Here is an 18,527-nt window from a genome sequence, read left to right as displayed (position 1 = left end):
TGGGAGTTCCCCTGCATGAGTTCTCTTTTCTGCCACTATGTAGGATGTGACTTTGCTCCTCATTTCCCTTCTGCCATGATTGTGAGGCCTCCCCAGCCATGTGCAACTGTGAGCCAGTTAAACATCTTTCCTTTATAAATTACCCAGTCTTAGGTATGTCTTTATTAGCATCATGAGAACAGATTAATATACCACAGGACAATATAGATCCATGATGTGAGTGTCAAGAGAATGTCTGGTCCCATAAGCATGACGAAGAAAACTGAATCATCACAGTGTTTTCTCAAAGGCTTCAGGCATCATTTCCTTTTAAAACTTGGGGAATAAAAGGAATCCCTGTACTAAGAAAACACTCTTAATGCACAAATATTTATGTTCACCATCACTGGTGTTTCTCAATTTTCTCTTCTAATGTCTGGAAGTCATGTCTTCTAAAATGTCTTTATAGTGAGATCCTACAAAGACATTGACAGAAAGTGCCTGAAAACAGGGCCTTCTAACATATGTGAGAAAGGCGTCTTTCCTTGGAAAAGTGGTTATGAATACAGGAATTGATAACTGGGTAATGGGAAGTGTGATAGGAAAGAAGAAAACGGATGAGTGTCCCTGGAGCTTGATGGTGTCTTTCTGAAGCAGGTGTCCTGTGTAGGAATGGGGGATAATAAGGCAAGCTACTTTGCCATAGTCTCCCTATATCTCCATTCATCCTCTGATCTGTGGTTTTATTGTGGTTTAAATCTGTCTTTGTTATTGTTGTTTTATTTTTTGGTACCTGAATATTACATTTCAAGAAATATTTTTATGATAGTTTTAGTTTTACAGAAAGTAGTAAAGATAATAGAGTTTCATATATCCTACAGCTTCCTGAAATGTTAACACCTTATATCACCATAGCATATTTATGAAAACTCAGAAATTGACAGTGGTACAAAACTATTTACTGAAAAAGATTTTCTTCACATTTTACGAGGTTTTCCACTAGTGTCATTTTTCTGTTCTAGGATCTAATCCAAGATACCACATTACATTTACTGTCAGGCATATAACTGACCGATTGTTGTATAACATATTACTACATAGTTTAGACTTTCCAACCCAGCCCTACACAGTACTTACAGTTTCTCTGGGTCAGATGCCTGGCAGAGATTTCAAGGGAAGGCTCATCTGGGGAAGGATCCCCTTCCAAGCTCCTGGGATTCTCGGGAGGATTCAATTTCTGTCCAGGTCAAGAAGACTTCACTGGTGAGTTATTCAAAGCCTTTTGGGAATTAATAACAATCAATAAAAACAGACGAGTAAAGAACCTTTCCTAATGCAATGTATGAAGCCAGTGTTCCCTGACACCACAGCTAGACAAAGACATTTCAAGAAAAGAAAATTACAGACCAATGTGAAACAGGTAAAAAGTGTCAAGGAAATACTATCAAAATTAACTAGTAACATATAAAAAGGAGTATACACTAGAAGCAAAACTATTTATCCCTGCAATGTAAGTCTGGTTAAACATACAAAAACAACTAGTGTTATAAAATATACTAATAGAATTTTTAAAAAAGACTCATGGTCACCTCTAAAGATACAGAACAAGCATGTGACAAATTCCAAACCCATTCATGATAAAAGCTCTGGGAAAATTAGGCATAGAAGAAAACTTTCTAAACCTACAAAGAACATCCACGGAAAACTCACATAACATGAGGAAAGACATATAAGCCAACAGAATAGAGTTGAGCACCACAAAATCAATCTTTATATATAGGGCAAACTTATTTTCAAGGTTGAAAAATTAATTCAAGATGAAAAAGTAGTTTTTCAGCAAATGTTGCTGCGAGAAAGGGATATCCACAAGCAAGTTAAACTGTTCCTGCACCATATATGTATTTGACTCAAAATAGAATATGTGGCTAAATATAAGAGCTAAAACTAAAAATCCCACAGAAGAGAACATAAAAATAGATTTTCATGGCCTTACATGAAACAATGGATTCTAACATGTGACACAAAAGTACAAGTGACAGAAAAAAAAATAGATACATTGAGATAGAGGAGCCAAGATGGCCGAATAGGAACAGCTCCGGTCTACAGCTCCCAGCATGAGCGACGCAGAAGATGGGTGATTTCTGCATTTCCATCTGAGGTACCGGGTTCATCTCACTAGGGAGTGCCAGACAGTGGGCGCAGGCCAGTGGGTGCGCGCACCGTGCGCGAGCCGAAGCAGGGCGAGGCATTGCCTCACCTGGGAAGCGCAAGGGGTCAGGGAGTTCCCTTTCCGAGTCAAAGAAAGGGGTGACGGACGCACCTGGAAAATCGGGTCACTCCCACCCGAACACTGCGCTTTTCAGACCGGCTTAAAAAACGGCGCACCACGAGACTATATCCCACACCTGGCTCGGAGGGTCCTACGCCCACGGAATCTCGCTGATTGCTAGCGCAGCAGTCTGAGATCAAACTGCAAGGCGGCAGCGAGGCTGGGGGAGGGGCGCCCGCCATTGCCCAGGCTTGCTTAGGTAAACAAAGCAGCCTGGAAGCTCGAACTGGGTGGAGCCCACCACAGCTCAAGGAGGCTTGCCTGCCTCTGTAGGCTCCACCTCTGGGGGCAGGGCACAGACAAACAAAAAGACAGCAGTAACCTCTGCAGACTTAAATGTCCCTGTCTGACAGCTTTGAAGAGAGCAGTGGTTCTCCCAGCACGCAGCTGGAGATCTGAGAACGGGCAGACTGCCTCCTCAAGTGGGTCCCTGACCCCTGACCCCCGAGCAGCCTAACTGGGAGGCACCCCCCAGCAGGGGCACACTGACACCTCACACGGCAGGGTATTCCAACAGACCTGGAGCTGAGGGTCCTGTCTGTTAGAAGGAAAACTAACAAACAGAAAGGACATCCACACCAAAAACCCATCTGTACATCACCATCATCAAAGACCAAAAGTAGATAAAACCACAAAGATGGGGAAAAAAACAGAACAGAAAAACTGGAAACTCTAAAACGCAGAGCACCTCTCCTCCTCCAAAGGAACGCAGTTCCTCACCAGCAACGGAACAAAGCTGGATGGAGAATGATTTTGACGAGCTGAGAGAAGAAGGCTTCAGACGATCAAATTACTCTGAGCTACGGGAGGACATTCAAACCAAAGGCAAAGAAGTTGAAAACTTTGAAAAAAATTTAGAAGAATGTATAACTAGAATAACCAATACAGAGAAGTGCTTAAAGGAGCTGATGGAGCTGAAAACCAAGGCTCGAGAACTACGTGAAGAATGCAGAAGCCTCAGGAGCCGATGCGATCAACTGGAAGAAAGGGTATCAGCAATGGAAGATGAAATGAATGAAATGAAGTGAGAAGGGAAGTCTAGAGAAAAAAGAATAAAAAGAAATGAGCAAAGCCTCCAAGAAATATGGGACTATGTGAAAAGACCAAATCTACGTCTGATTGGTGTACCTGAAAGTGATGCGGAGAATGGAACCAAGTTGGAAAACACTCTGCAGGATATCATCCAGGAGAACTTCCCCAATCTAGCAAGGCAGGCCAACATTCAGATTCAGGAAATACAGAGAACGCCACAAAGATACTCCTCGAGAAGAGCAACTCCAAGACACATAATTGTCAGATTCACCAAAGTTGAAATGAAGGAAAAAATGTTAAGGGCAGCCAGAGAGAAAGGTCGGGTTACCCTCAAAGGGAAGCCCATCAGACTAACAGCTAATCTCTCGGCAGAAACTCTACAAGCCAGAAGAGAGTGGGGGCCAATATTCAACATTCTTAAGGAAAAGAATTTTCAACCCAGAATTTCATATCCAGCCAAACTAAGCTTCATAAGTGAAGGAGGAATAAAATACTTTACAGACAAGCAAATGCTGAGAGATTTTGTCACCACCAGGCCTGCCTTACAAGAGCTCCTGAAGGAAGCGCTAAACATGGAAAGGAACAACCGGTACCAGCCTCTGCAAAATCATGCCAAAATGTAAAGACCATCGAGACTAGGAAGAAACTGCATCAACTAACGAGCAAAATCACCAGCTAACATCATAATGACAGGATCAAATTCACACATAACAATATTAACTTCAAATGTAAATGGACTAAATTCTCCAATTAAAAGACACAGCCTGGCAAGTTGGATAAAGAGTCAAGACCCATCAGTGTGCTGTATTCAGGAAACCCATCTCACGTGCAGAGACACACATAGGCTCAAAATAAAAGGATGGAGGAAGATCTATCAAGCAAATGGAAAACAAAAAAAGGCAGGGGTTGCAATCCTAGTCTCTGATAAAACAGACTTTAAACCAACAAAGATCAAAAGAGACAAAGAAGGCCATTACATAATGGTAAAGGGATCAATTCAACAAGAGGAGCTAACTATCCTAAATATATATGCACCCAATACAGGAGCACCCAGATTCATAAAGCAAGTCCTGAGTGACCTACAAAGAGACTTAGACTCCCACACATTAATAATGGGAGACTTTAACACCCCACTGTCAACATTAGACAGATCAACGAGACAGAAAGTCAACAAGGATACCCAGGAATTGAACTCAGCTCTGCACCAAGCGGACCTAATAGACATCTACAGAACTCTCCACCCCAAATCAACAGAATATACATTTTTTTCAGCACCACACCACACCTATTCCAAAATTGACCACATAGTTGGAAGTAAAGCTCTCCTCAGCAAATGTAAAAGAACAGAAATTATAACAAACTATCTCTCACACCACAGTGCAATCAAACTAGAACTCAGGATTAAAAATCTCACTCAAAGCCGCTCAACTACATGGAAACTGAACAACCTGCTCCTGAATGACTACTGGGTACATAACGAAATGAAGGCAGAAATAAAGATGTTCTTTGAAACCAACGAGAACAAAGACACAACATACCAGAATCTCTGGGATGCATTCAAAGCAGTGTGTAGAGGGAAATTTATAGCACTAAATGCCCACAAGAGAAAGCAGGAAAGATCCAAAATTGACACCCTAACATCACAATTAAAAGAACTAGAAAAGCAAGAGCAAACACATTCAAAAGCTAGCAGAAGGCAAGAAATAACTAAAATCAGAGCAGAACTGAAGGAAATAGAGACACAAAAAACCCTTCAAAAAATCAATGAATCCAGGAGCTGGTTTTTTGAAAGGATCAACAAAATTGATAGACCGCTAGCAAGACTAATAAAGAAAAAAAGAGAGAAGAATCAAATAGATACAATAAAAAATGATAAAGGGGATATCACCACCGATCCCACAGAAATACAAGCTACCATCAGAGAATACTACAAACACCTCTATGCAAATAAACTAGAAAATCTAGAAGAAATGGATACATTCCTCGACACATACACTCTCCCAAGACTAAACCAGGAAGAAGTTGAATCTCTGAATAGACCAATAACAGGAGCTGAAATTGTGGTAATAATCAATAGTTTACCAACCAAAAAGAGTCCAGGACCAGATGGATTCACAGCTGAATTCTACCAGAGGTATAAGGAGGAACTGGTACCATTCCTTCTGAAACTATTCCAATCAATAGAAAAAGAGGGAATCCTCCCTAACTCATTTTATGAGGCCAGCATCATTCTGATACCAAAGCCGGGCAGAGACACAACCAAAAAAAAAGAATTTTAGACCAATATCCTTGATGAACATTGATGCAAAAATCCTCAATAAAATACTGGCAAACCGAATCCAGCAGCACATCAAAAAGCTTATCCACCATGATCAAGTGGGCTTCATCCCTGGGATGCAAGGCTGGTTCAATATACGCAAATCAATAAATGTAATCCAGCATATAAACAGAGCCAAAGACAAAAACCACATGATTATCTCAATAGATGCAGAAAAAGCCTTTGACAAAATTCAACAACGCTTCATGCTAAAAACTCTCAATAAATTAGGCACTGAAGGGACGTATTTCAAAATAATAAGAGCTATCTATGACAAACCCACAGCCAATATCATACTGAATGGGCAAAAACTGGAAGCATTCCCTTTGAAAACTGGCACAAGACAGGGATGCCCTCTCTCACCGCTCCTATTCAACATAGTGTTGGAAGTTCTGGCCAGGGCAATCAGGCAGGAGAAGGAAATAAAGGGTATTCAATTAGGAAAAGAGGAAGTCAAATTGTCCCTGTTTGCAGACGACATGATTGTTTATCTAGAAAACCCCATTGTCTCAGCCCAAAATCTCCTTAAGCTGATAAGCAACTTAAGCAAAGTCTCAGGATACAAAATCAATGTACAAAAATCACAAGCATTCTTATACACCAACAACAGACAAACAGAGAGCCAAATCATGAGTGAACTCCCATTCACAATTGCTTCAAAGAGAATAAAATACGTAGGAATCCAACTTACAAGGGATGTGAAGGACCTCTTCAAGGAGAACTACAAACCACTGCTCAAGGAAATAAAAGAGGATACAAACAAATGGAAGAACATTCCATGCTCATGGGTAGGAAGAATCAATATCGTGAAAATGGCCATACTGCCCAAGGTCATTTACAGATTCAATGCCATCCCCATCAAGCTACCAATGACTTTCTTCACAGAATTGGAAAAAACTACTTTAAAGTTCATATGGAACCAAAAAAGAGCCCGCATCGCCAAGTCAATCCTAAGCCAAAAGAACAAAGCTGGAGGCATCACACTACCTGACTTCAAACTATACTACAAGGCTACAGTAACCAAAACAGCATGGTACTGGTACCAAAACAGAGATATAGATCAATGGAACAGAACAGAGCCCTCAGAAATAATACCACATATCTACAACCATCTGATCTTTGACAAACCTGACAAAAACAAGAAATGGGGAAAGGATTCCCTATTTAATAAATGGTGCTGGGAAAACTGGCTAGCCATATGTAGAAAGCTGAAACTGGATCCCTTCCTTACACCTTATACAAAAATCAATTCAAGATGGATTAAAGATTTAAACGTTAGACCTAAAACCATAAAAACCTTAGAAGAAAACCTAGGCATTACCATTCAGGACATAGGCGTGGGCAAGGACTTCATGTCCAAAACACCAAAAGCAACGGCAACAAAAGACAAAATTGACAAATGGGATCTAATTAAACTAAAGAGCTTCTGCACAGCAAAAGAAACTTCCATCAGAGTGAACAGGCAACCTACAACATGGGAGAAAATTTTCACAACCTACTCATCTGACAAAGGGCTAATATCCAGAATCTACTATGAACTCAAACAAATTTACAAGAAAAAAACAAACAACCCCATCAAAAAGTGGGCGAAGGACATGAACAGACACTTCTCAAAAGAAGACATTTATGCAGCCAAAAAACACATGAAAAAATGCTCATCATCACTGGCCATCAGAGAAATGCAAATCAAAACCACTATGAGATATCATCTCACACCAGTTAGAATGGCAATCATTAAAAAGTCAGGAAACAACAGGTGCTGGAGAGGATGTGGAGAAATAGGAACACTTTAACACTGTTGGTGGGACTGTAAACTAGTTCAACCATTGTGGAAGTCAGTGTGGCGATTCCTCAGGGATCTAGAACTAGAAATACCATTTGACCCAGCCATCCCATTACTGGGTATATACCCAAAGGACTATAAATCATGCTGCTATAAAGACACATGCACACGTATGTTTATTGCGGCATTATTCTCAATAGCAAAGACTTGGAACCAACCCAAATCTCCAACAATGATAGACTGGATTAAGAAAATGTGGCACATATACACCATGGAATACTATGCAGCCATAAAAAATGATGAGTTCATGTCCTTTGTAGGGACATGGATGAAATTGGAAACCATCATTCTCAGTAAACTATCGCAAGAACAAAAAACCAAACACCGCATATTCTCACTCATAGGTTGGAATTGAACAATGAGATCACATGGACATAGGAAGGGGAATATCACACTCTGGGGACTGTTGTGGGGTGAGGGGAGGGGGGAGGGATAGCATTGGGAGATATACCTAATGCTAGATGATGAGTTAGTGGGTGCAGCGCACCAGCATGGCACATGTATACATATGTAACCAACCTGCACAATGTGCACATGTACCCTAAAACTTAAAGTATAATAAAAAAAAAAGAAAGAAAGAAAAAGAAAAAAAAATAGATACATTGAAGTTTATGTGGATCAATACCTTTTAAGATGTAAAGTACACCATCAAGACAACTGAAATAATGGAAGAAGATATTCTCAAGTCATATAACTGTTAGGAGACTATTATCCAGAATATATGAAACATTCAGGCATGCACCACCACACCCGGCTAATTTTTGTATTTTTAGTAGAGATAGGGTTTCACCATGTTACTTAGGCTGGGCTCAAACTCCTGGCCTCAAGTGATCCACCCACCTGAGCTTCCCAAATTGCTGGGATTACAGGCATGAGCCACCATGCCCAGCCTCATTCTTCATTATTATTTTCTAAATTTGTATTTCTAAATAATATATTGTTCAGGTTTTTTGTCTGCAAAATTAGAAAAATATGTGTATAAATTAATGTTTAATCTTACTCAAATTATGAAAAAATTTAACAAATCCATATTGTGATACATCCTATGGAACACCTGACAAGTTCTTTTCACTAAGATCAAGGGCAAAAAAATAAGTGAAGACCCAGAAACTGATACAGATTAGATAGGACCTGTTGTGGCAGGTAGGTTCTAAGATGCTTCCCAATGATCCACACCTCTAGATATGCAGAACCCTATTCTAATATCCTGACTGTGAGGTTTAGACATGCCACACCACATGTATAAACAAACACAAAAGGGGCAAAGTGTATGGAACAATGGTTTGTAAGAGAGAATATATCAAAGAGTGAAGGACAGTGATACCTGAGGCATACAATACTGTGACATGAGCTCTACCATTGCCTCAAGATACCACCTTGGGAGATGTTCCAGGCTGTGGTGTGGCATGGACTTTGGAAGACACTGTGAGTTGAGAAGATGGAACTGACAGTCGAGTACAGATTGGCTGCATTGCATCTAGCATTTCTTCACATCCAGTGGTAAGAATGGGAGACAGCATCCATGTCAGCATCCATGCAGGCTGGACTGCTAGTGTCATCATTACTCACTGAAATATGGCTCACAGAAATACAGGAGCAATGCAGAAACAAAGGCAAAGAAACAAAGAAAAGTTACTTGAACGAAGATTTAATATTGCACAAAGACGGACACCTTTACATGTTGTAGCAAAACCAAGGCTTAAAAAATAACCATTCGAGATAAAGTGAATGATGTGTATAAGTCCAATGAACCAACCAAGTGGAAACATACCTACTCTTACTATACAATTTTCATACACGTGGCTGATAAACTCACTATATTATAAAATAATGAAAGTGCAGCTTTCTATTTATAAGAGCAGAACACAATTATCAGAAAAATAAGGATTACAATGTTTTTACCCCCATTTGTTTCCCTATAAAACCTGAAGTTTGCTTTATATTTGGAAAATAATTTGTCACTTTCTTCACTACATCAATTCCACTGCCATTCTAGTTTGCATGGAGTATAGGATTGCTATTTATATGCAGTAAAATTAAGTTAAATGGTGCCAGACTGCAATATAATAGATGAGGGGTTGTTATTATTGTTATTTTAATCAAGATCTGTCATTGAAATTCTCTGTGTATAGTATTGAAGCCAAGAGACCCTGACTGCAGCCCTAACTGGAAAACCAAATGCCCATCTACTGATTTGGAGCACTTGTAAAATATCAGTGTTCACGCTCTCTTGGTTGCTCACATCTCATAAATCTTGGACACATGTCCCCTATGTCCCCAGAATAATTTTAGAGCATTATATTGATTAGTACCTTTCTTGCACAGTAGACACATGTTATTGAGTTTCAGCGACTCATTCTGTATGAATGCTTCACTCACAAGAGGATGTGTTGTCAACATAGTCGTGTTGGCATTAAGGCACTCCTCACTGCAAGCTCTCAGTAAATTCTGGTCTGTTTGTTGGAGTCCTGCTAAATAATATCTGAAAATGGGCCTTTTTGAGACATGCGAGTAATAGGCATCTGTCTTTCAAAAACTCGTTACGTAGTTAGCACCAGATGCTAAAACTGGTGACTGAAAAATGCAGAATATGATGAAGAAGATGAAAGAGGACGAGTCTCTGGAACTTGGGGGGATCTTTCTGAAGCAAGTGTACCTGTGTTCGAGTTTGCAAATCAATAAGGAAAGATGCTTTGCTATTCTCTCTCTATGTGCCCTTTCATCTCCTCAGCTGAAGGTATTCTGTTTGTGCTTTGAGATTATTTTCATATCACATTTAATGCTTTTTTCAAAAATATCTTTTCTTTGAAATAATTTTAAATACACAGAAATATGCACAGATAGTACAGAAAGCTTTAGATATCTTTGAATTACATGCAATGTAATAGATTATGTAACCATGAGCCCTAAAAAATAGTTGGCACAAAACTATTTATTGAAGTATAGGCTTTTTCCATATTTTACTCGGCTTTTAAGTAATGTCATTTTTCTGTCCAGGATACCACGTTGCATTTACTGTCAGGTGTATTTTTATTGCTGAATAATAAATTCTCACACACTGAGTGGCTCTTACTCACGGTTTCTCTGTATCATGAATCCAGATGTAGATGATGGCCAAGGACAAGGTCTCAAGTGAAGGTTCACCTGGGGAAGGCTCCTCTTCCAAGTTCATGTGATTGTTGTTAGGAGTCAAGGCCCTGGGCTGGTTGAGATGACTTCACTGGTGAACTATTCTAAACCTGAAAATAATTAATAAAAATCTATCACAAACTCTTCATAAAAACTTAAACAACAGTAAAAGTGGAGAAGAGATCACGTCCTGATGTATACTATTAGTTTACACTGATATTAAAACTGAAGCAAGACATCTCAAGAAAGAAAAATTAAGACCAATATGTTTTATAAATAGAGGGTAAATGTCTTCAATAAAATGCTAGCAATATAAATCAGCAAATGTAAAAAGAATTATACACCATCGCCAATGGTATTTGTCCCAGGAATGCAAAATTGGTTCAACATGCAAAATAATTAGTGTCATGCCCTATAAGAATAAAATAAAAAACAAAAGCCATATGATCATCTCAAAAGATGCAGGAAAGGCACCTGACAAATCCAAAATCCATTTTTGATAACAGTATATGACAAATTAACCCTATAAGGAAAGTTTCTTTATTTTAAAGGGCATCCATGAAAAACTCAGTATCATCATAATTTAATTTAAAGGCTCAATAATTGTATAAACATGGACATACAGACCAAAGGAATATAGTAGAATTGAATGTCCAAAAATTAATCTTTACCTTTATAGTCAAATGATTTTATAAGGTTGCCAAGCCAATTCAATATGGAAAAATATATTTGTAACAAATGTTGCTAGGACAATTGAATATCCACAAGCAAGTTGAACTTCTCATTCACACCATATACATAATTGGCTCAAAATAATCATATATCCAAATGTAAGATCTAAATAGACCAAACCCTTAGAAGATAATATAGAAATACATAATTTGGGTATTAGCTTAAAGAATAACTTGTATAATTTCTAAGATATGATACTTAAAGCCCAAGAAAAGGAAATAAAAAAATGAATATATTTAACTTTGTAAGAATTAAAAATTTCTGAGATTCAAAGTACATAATTAAAAGTAAAAAGATAACACAATCACATAGCAGAAAAGAATCTATTAGCCACAACACAAAAAATATTTTACAACTCAAAATAAAAAGGCAAATATCACAATCAAATTGGTGAACTATCTGAACAGACATGTATCCAAAGATACTATAGTCATGTCTAGTAAGCACATGATATGAGGCCTAAGTCTTTTGTCATTAGGAAAATGCAACTCTAAACAACCATGAGATACATTTCACAAATCTAAAGGTATATTGCAAAAAAAAAGTAAATTTAAAAAGGCAAAATACTTTGTGTGGTTTCGGTTATGTGACACTCTGCAATGTGAAAAAGTAGAGAGATAACAAAATGTTTGGTGTTTACTAGGAGCCTGGAAAAGAGGCAGGTCAAACTGGTGAGGTACAGCAGATTTGCTCTAGGCAGTGAAATTATTCTGGTATCATACTGTAATGATAAATACATGATTATATTTTACAAATCCTAAATAACTTTATAATACAAAAAGTGAACTTAAAATATACAAATTAAAACCCTTCTACAGTAGGTAGCAGATAGCATGGGGCTATACACATAATAGAATTAAATAACACATCAGTGAAATAACGTCACTGAATGGAGGGGGGATAAGCAGCTGACCCAGGGAACGTAGCAAGTAAGTGGATATTCTGAGTCTAAAGGGTAAAGATTTATCCCTAAAAACTTTAGTTGGTAAAGTTCTTTCTCATGGCCATATACATTTCTAATTCTGAAACCACTTATACAAGTCTTTTGGATTATGTGATTAAATAACAGAAGCATCTTTATCACTGTTAGTGTGGTAGGCTACACACAAGTAAGTGGGAATAGGTGCGCTGATTCATGTGGTACTGGATTAGATCATGGGGTGCTGGAGGATTATTAGGAATTCATGTTTAACTTAAAGATACAGATACATGAGAAAATATTTGTGTGTGTGTGTGTGTGTCTGTGTGTGTGTGTGTGTGTGTGTGAATCAGCATACACAGATGTATTTGCTCTGTCAGCACACAAGATCACGAATCAACAGATGCCCCAGGAGCAATGAATATGCCAAGAGCCCAGATTTCCATTTCTAATTCAATTTTCCCATAAGAAGAACTAGGGCTTTGTGAAAAAAATGGTTAATACCAGGCTTGTGAGGAAATCCACACAATTAGCTTAAGCACCTAGTAGTGCCAGAAAAAATAAAACGCCAAACAACAGTGCAAACAACTAACCAACCACATAACAACAGCGAAGCTTCATTATGGTAGTGTTTCAAAATGACAAATGATCCAACTGAAAGACCTTCCAATAGCCAACACTGCAACAGTTTAAACAAATAAATGAAGTAGTAGAAGTAAAGCATAAAATAAATATCCATGTTTGCATACTGATAAAAATGGTTGCATAAATACGATTATTGTAGGAGAATAGACACTTTCAGGATGAAAGGTCCAAATAACTTTTGGTAAACATTCTGCTCATAAAGTGGAGCATTTTTTGTTTTGTTTGTTTTTGTTTTTCAAGATGGCAGATTGGAGACTTTGTTAGTGTGCCTCACCTGCTTAGAAAGAGCAAGACAGTGTCTAGAGATTCACACTGTGAATTTGTATCCAAGAAACACAGGAACTCAACAGAAGAAGTGAAAGAACCTTTGGATACTTTGAAAGGAGCAGCAGGCAGCAACTTGCACCATGTGTCAGATGGGCAACTGAGCCTTCAGAGTGCAAAAGGAGGAGACTCTCTCTGTGATGCATTCCCACTGGGGAACCAGGCAGTCCAGGTCACAGGGAAGTGCCTTAACCCTGCCCAGCGCTGGAGCTGACTTAGAGAGGAGGGGACCATGAAAGAAGGAGTGGCACCTGGGTGTGCTGCGTGTGCACTCCCAGATCTCAGCAGGGACAGAAGGAAGATATTCCTGACCCTAATTCATAGAAGATCTTGCAGAAATCAGCGAAGTAACCCAGGCAGCAGTCACGCACTGAAAGAAGCTCCCAACTGAGGGAGAAGCTGACCAACTAAGATTTGTATTTGATCTAATATTGAGCAGAGGATGAAACCCTTAAGGCCCGAACCAAGGGGCATGCAGGAAGCTTTCTTGTGCCAGGGTCATGGGAGCTGGGTACTGCTGCCTCACATGTCAAATCAAGGGGTGTGGCCTCGGAACTACTGTTTCAGTTTCAGTCTCCAGTGGGAAGTCTTGCAGCCTGGGGCAGGTTTGTGTTCTCAGCCTAGACTGCCTGGGACTTAGCTGGCTATTGTGGGTGTTTGCCAGCAGAGGTCTGCATGTGTAAGACCTTCTGTGTCAAGGTCATGGGAATTGACCTGCCACTTGCTACCCCTCTCTCCATGTACAGACTCTCATGTGGCAGAGGGTGTTCTCCTCCCTGGAACACTATCCCAGTGGTCAGGGAACTGTCCACTGACCCCCAGTGTGGCTTCTGCTTACACCCACACTTGGAGAGGCAGAGTATGGACTGTCCTGACCCAGTCCACACTCGGCTTTGCCCCTCTACCTGTCCTAGTAGCAGAACAGGAACAGGGACTTTTCAGAGTTCCATGTCACTTCCCATCAGCTGACTACTTCCCCTGGGTAACAAAGGTTAAGCATAAATCCCACCACCATGACTGCAGCTGGCTCTCTCCTGCAAGTGCCACCTTCTGGTCCAAGGTCAACCAACACAGTCCATTACAACATCTGCTGGCATATTAACATGATACTGGTATAAATGTAGACATACAGACCAGAGGAACAGAACAGAGACCCCAGAAATGAAGCCAAATACGGACAATTGACTTATTTTCAACAGAACAGACAAAAACATAACTGAGGAATGATCACCCCATTCAACAAAAGGTGCTGGGAAAATAAGATAGTCACATGTGGAAGAATGAAACTGGATCCTTATCTGTCACCATATATAAAAATTAACTCAAGATGGATTAAAGACTTAAATGTAAGACATGAAACCGTAAAGACGCTGGCCTAGGCAAACCTAAGACCCCGAAAGCAACTACAACGTAAACAAAAACAAATAAATGGGACTTAGCGAAACTGAAAAGCTTCTGCACAGCAAAAGAAATAATTGACGGAATAAAGAAACAACCTACAGAATGGGAGAAAACCCTTGCAAACTGTCCATCCAACAAAGGACTAACCCAGAATCTACAAGAAACACAAACAAATCAGCAAGAAAAAAATAAATAAATAACCCCATTAAAAAGTGGGGAGATGACATGAACAGGCAAAAGAAGATATATAAATGGCCAGAAAACATATGAAAAAAAATGCTCAACATCACTGATCATCAGGGAATGCAAATTAACACCACAATGCGATACCAATCTTACCCTAGTCAGAAGGACCATTATGAAAAAGTCAATAAATGATAGACATTGGCGTGGATGAGGTGAAAAGGGAATGCTTAGACACCCTTGGTGGGAATGTAAATTAGTACAACCTGTATGGTAAACAGTATGGAGATTTCTCAATGAACTTTTAAAAGCAGAGCTACCATTCAATCTAGCAATCCCACCACTGGGCATGGACCCAAATGAAAAGAAGTCATTCTATCAGGCGCCACCTCCAGTCTTCCTGGACCCCGCAATTCGGGGGTTTCAGGCTCGGGACAAGTGCAGGGTTCTCCATAAAGGCAGCCTCGGTGGTGGACCTGACCCCTTGCAGCCCCACACCGAGGGAGCAGAGGGGCGCGTTCTGCAGCCTGCTGCACAGGATAACAGGTAAATTCCACCTGGTGAGCAGAAGGCGCCTGTGGCTGCTCCGCTGGGGCTGGGGGAGTATAGGCGAGAGTGGCTGGTAGCCTGGCACACAAGTGTATGCAGAGCACATGCTCAGAAAACTGGGGCAGACAGGCAAAGGTGGTGGTCACAGAGACTTTGGTTCAGGGGCTCAACATGCCGGCCAGGGATGTTGGCCCATCACCTAGTCTCTGGAAGCACTTTGTGCTCCTCACTCGGCTTCCTGTTACAAATCGTGACAACATATTTCAGAGGACTTGGGGGAAATTCGCCCTCTTGGCACCGTCAGGTCAGTTCTTGGTGGCGTTCCGCTGGGGAAGGGAGGAAGTCCCCTAGGATGGTGTGAAGGAGGGGTGCCCGACCTCGGGCTTGGCACATGGGTGAGCTCCACTTCCCGGCCCCGAAGCCCTTATTGCATCTGCTGCAGAGCCCGTCAGACTGGGCATGGTGATCCAAGAGTTCACCCAAGTGAGAAATCCGGGTTAAGGTAGGTGTTGCTGCCCAGCAGGAGAACAGAGCCTGCCTTCTTCCTGGGCCTGAGCGAAGTAACATGGCCACTGCCAGGGCTGGGATCCAGAGAAGGCTGTTTCTGGTGTCACGTGCTCTGTGCCAAGCAGGGAGAAATGTTTTTAAGGAGTTGACAACAACTCCTGAGAAAGCATTTCAGTGGTTACTGGAGGAATTGCACTCTGGAAATGCAGAGAACCCAGGACTGCTGCCAGGATTAACTAGGTGATTACACACGAGAGGGCAGACAGAGCCTGGCTCATTTCAGTACTCTGCATGGGTTAGTTGCCACCATCAGCTGTGATGGGAACATGTGGTGATTGCTTCAGGAGATGACAGTGGCCCTGAGGAGTCTGGAGACTGGGAGGTCCCAGATCAAGGCGCCAGCAGGTTTGGTGTCTGCTGACAGCCCACTTCCTGGCTTACAGTCAGTGGGCTTCTCTTGTGCTGGCATCTCTCTCACTCGTAGGCCACGCTCCTTCTGCAACCAATCGTTAGCTGCCAACCCCTAAGGGCCAGACAATACATTTGCAAATTACAACCTGGCACATCCAAGGTAGCAGGAGGAGAAAGAGCAACTTTTTGTCTTGGAAGCCAAGCTTCGTTGTTGGCTGGCACCCAATGTGCATTTCAGGTTTTTATGGTTCCTTGTCTGAGGTTATTGTAGCTGATTCCCAGGGTATCCTAATCTAAGAAGCAGTGAGTGAGCAGTGACTTAGAAGCAGTGAGTGAGCCTGAACTTTGCTAACTGGAAGGACTGGCTGTCCCCTCCCCTTGCCTTCCAGTCTCTCTCCCTGACTGCCGTGTACAAGATAGCCCCACCTGAAATAACTGAAGGCACTTCAGTTCTGTGTTGCTTTTCTTGCAAAACATGGTTAAGATCTTAAAAAGATCCTGGAAGTGTGTCTCTGTGGCATGCATTGAGGTACGTAACCTTCCTTGAGGTGTGTTAGTTTCATCTTTCAGTACTCAGAGTTGTCTGCATAGTGCCAGGGAGGGAGGAGGTGCCAAACCCTGTGCTCAGCCAGGATGCCCTGGCCTGGCCACGCCTTCTGAGGCTTCCACAGACCTAAGAGAGAGACTAAGAGCTGGGGTCAAAATGTTCCTGTCACTGACGCCCTGCTTCCAGAAAAGAGATCCAGAAGGAAAAAGAAAAGATGTTGGGACCCTTTTTGTTTTTTTTTCTTAGCCACATCCTTTGGGGGTTGGGGTGGGACAAAATAAACGTAAGTTCAAGAAGACAGTCTGTGCTGAAAATGACATACAGTGTAACCACCCAATGGGTTCACCTTGCCTGCTGCCTAAAAGAGTTGATTTATCAAGACAGGAGAATTGCAATAGAGAAAGAGTAATTCACGGAAAGCCAACTGTGTAGGAGACTGGAGTTTTATTATTACTCAAATCAGTCTCCCAGGACATTCAGGTATCAGTGTTTTAAATGATAATTTGGTGGGTGGGGGAAGGCCAGTGAGTTGAGAGTTCTGATTGGTCAGATCAGAGATGGAATCACAGGGAGTCCAACCTGGCCTCTTATGATGAGTCAGTTCCTAGGTGGAGGCCACAAGATCAGATCAGGCAGTTTATCCACCAGGGTTGTGCCAGCTGATCCATCAAGTGCAGGGTCTGCAAAATATGTCAAGCACTGATCTTTGGAGCAGTTTAGGGAGGGTCAGAATCTTTTAGGCTCCAGCTGCATGACTCCTAAGCCATAATTTCTAATCATGTGGCTAATTTGTTAGTCATACAAAGGCAGTCTAGGCTCTAGGTAAGAAAGAGGTTTGAGAAAGGACTGTTATTGTCTTTGTTTTAAACTATAAACTGTAAAGTAAGTTCCTCCCAAAGTTAGTTTAGCTTATGCCCAGGAAGGAACAAGGGCTGCTTAAAAGGTTAGAAGCAAGATGGAGTCGGTTCGGTTAGATCTCTTTCACTGTCTCAGTGCAGCTGGATTACTTGAGCCCGGGAGTTCCAGACCAGCCTGGCCAACAAGGCAAAACCCCATTTCTACTAAAAATACAAAAATTAGCCAGGTGTGTCACACCTGCAGTCCCAGCTCCTCAGCGGCTGAGGCACAAGAATTCCTTGAACCCAGGAGGCAGTGGTTGCAGTGAGACGAGATTGGGCCACTGCACTCCAGCCTGTAGGACAAAGTGAGACCCTGTCTCTCTCTCTCTCTCTCTTTCTCACACGCACACACACACACACACACACACACACACAGTCATTCTATTAAAAAGGCACTTACACTTCTAGGTTTATCACAGCACAATTCACAATTGCAAAAATATGAAATCAAGCTAAGTGCCCATCAACCAATTAGTGGATAAAGAAAATGTGTGTGTGTGTGTGTGTGTGTATTACAGAATACTACTCAGCCATAGAAAAAAACAAAACAGTGTTTTTCAAAGCAATTTGGCCATTATCATAATTGAAGCAACTCAGGAGCAGAATACCAAATACTGCATGTTCTCACTTATTAAGTTTGGGGTAAGCAATGGATATTCAGGAGCATGCAGAGGGGGATCATGGACATTAAAGATTCCGAAAGGAGGAGGGTTGGAGGCGAGTGAGGGATAAAAAATTTCCTGTGAGGAAAAATGTATACTATTCGGGTGACAGGTACACT

The 18,527-nt window shown here is 41.1% G+C and overlaps 1 protein-coding gene across 1 annotated transcript in view; it reads right to left on the bottom strand.

The window, feature by feature from the left end:
- Positions 1–18,527, bottom strand: part of NPAP1 (nuclear pore associated protein 1) — a 207,983-nt gene that overhangs the window by 76,204 nt on the left and 113,252 nt on the right. The window contains exons 19-21 of the mRNA XM_063698419.1: positions 10,578–10,739; positions 8,877–9,068; positions 1,117–1,258 (exon numbers count right to left, since the gene is read on the bottom strand). The gene's annotated coding sequence lies outside the window, so the exon portion shown is untranslated. The remainder of the gene's footprint in view (positions 1–1,116; positions 1,259–8,876; positions 9,069–10,577; positions 10,740–18,527) is intronic.

This window comes from Gorilla gorilla, chromosome 16 (assembly GCF_029281585.2).
Source record: "Gorilla gorilla gorilla isolate KB3781 chromosome 16, NHGRI_mGorGor1-v2.1_pri, whole genome shotgun sequence".
Taxonomy (NCBI): Eukaryota; Metazoa; Chordata; class Mammalia; order Primates; family Hominidae; genus Gorilla; species Gorilla gorilla.
The sequence above is the reverse complement of the archived record's forward strand: the minus strand, read 5'-3'. Positions and strand labels throughout refer to the sequence as shown.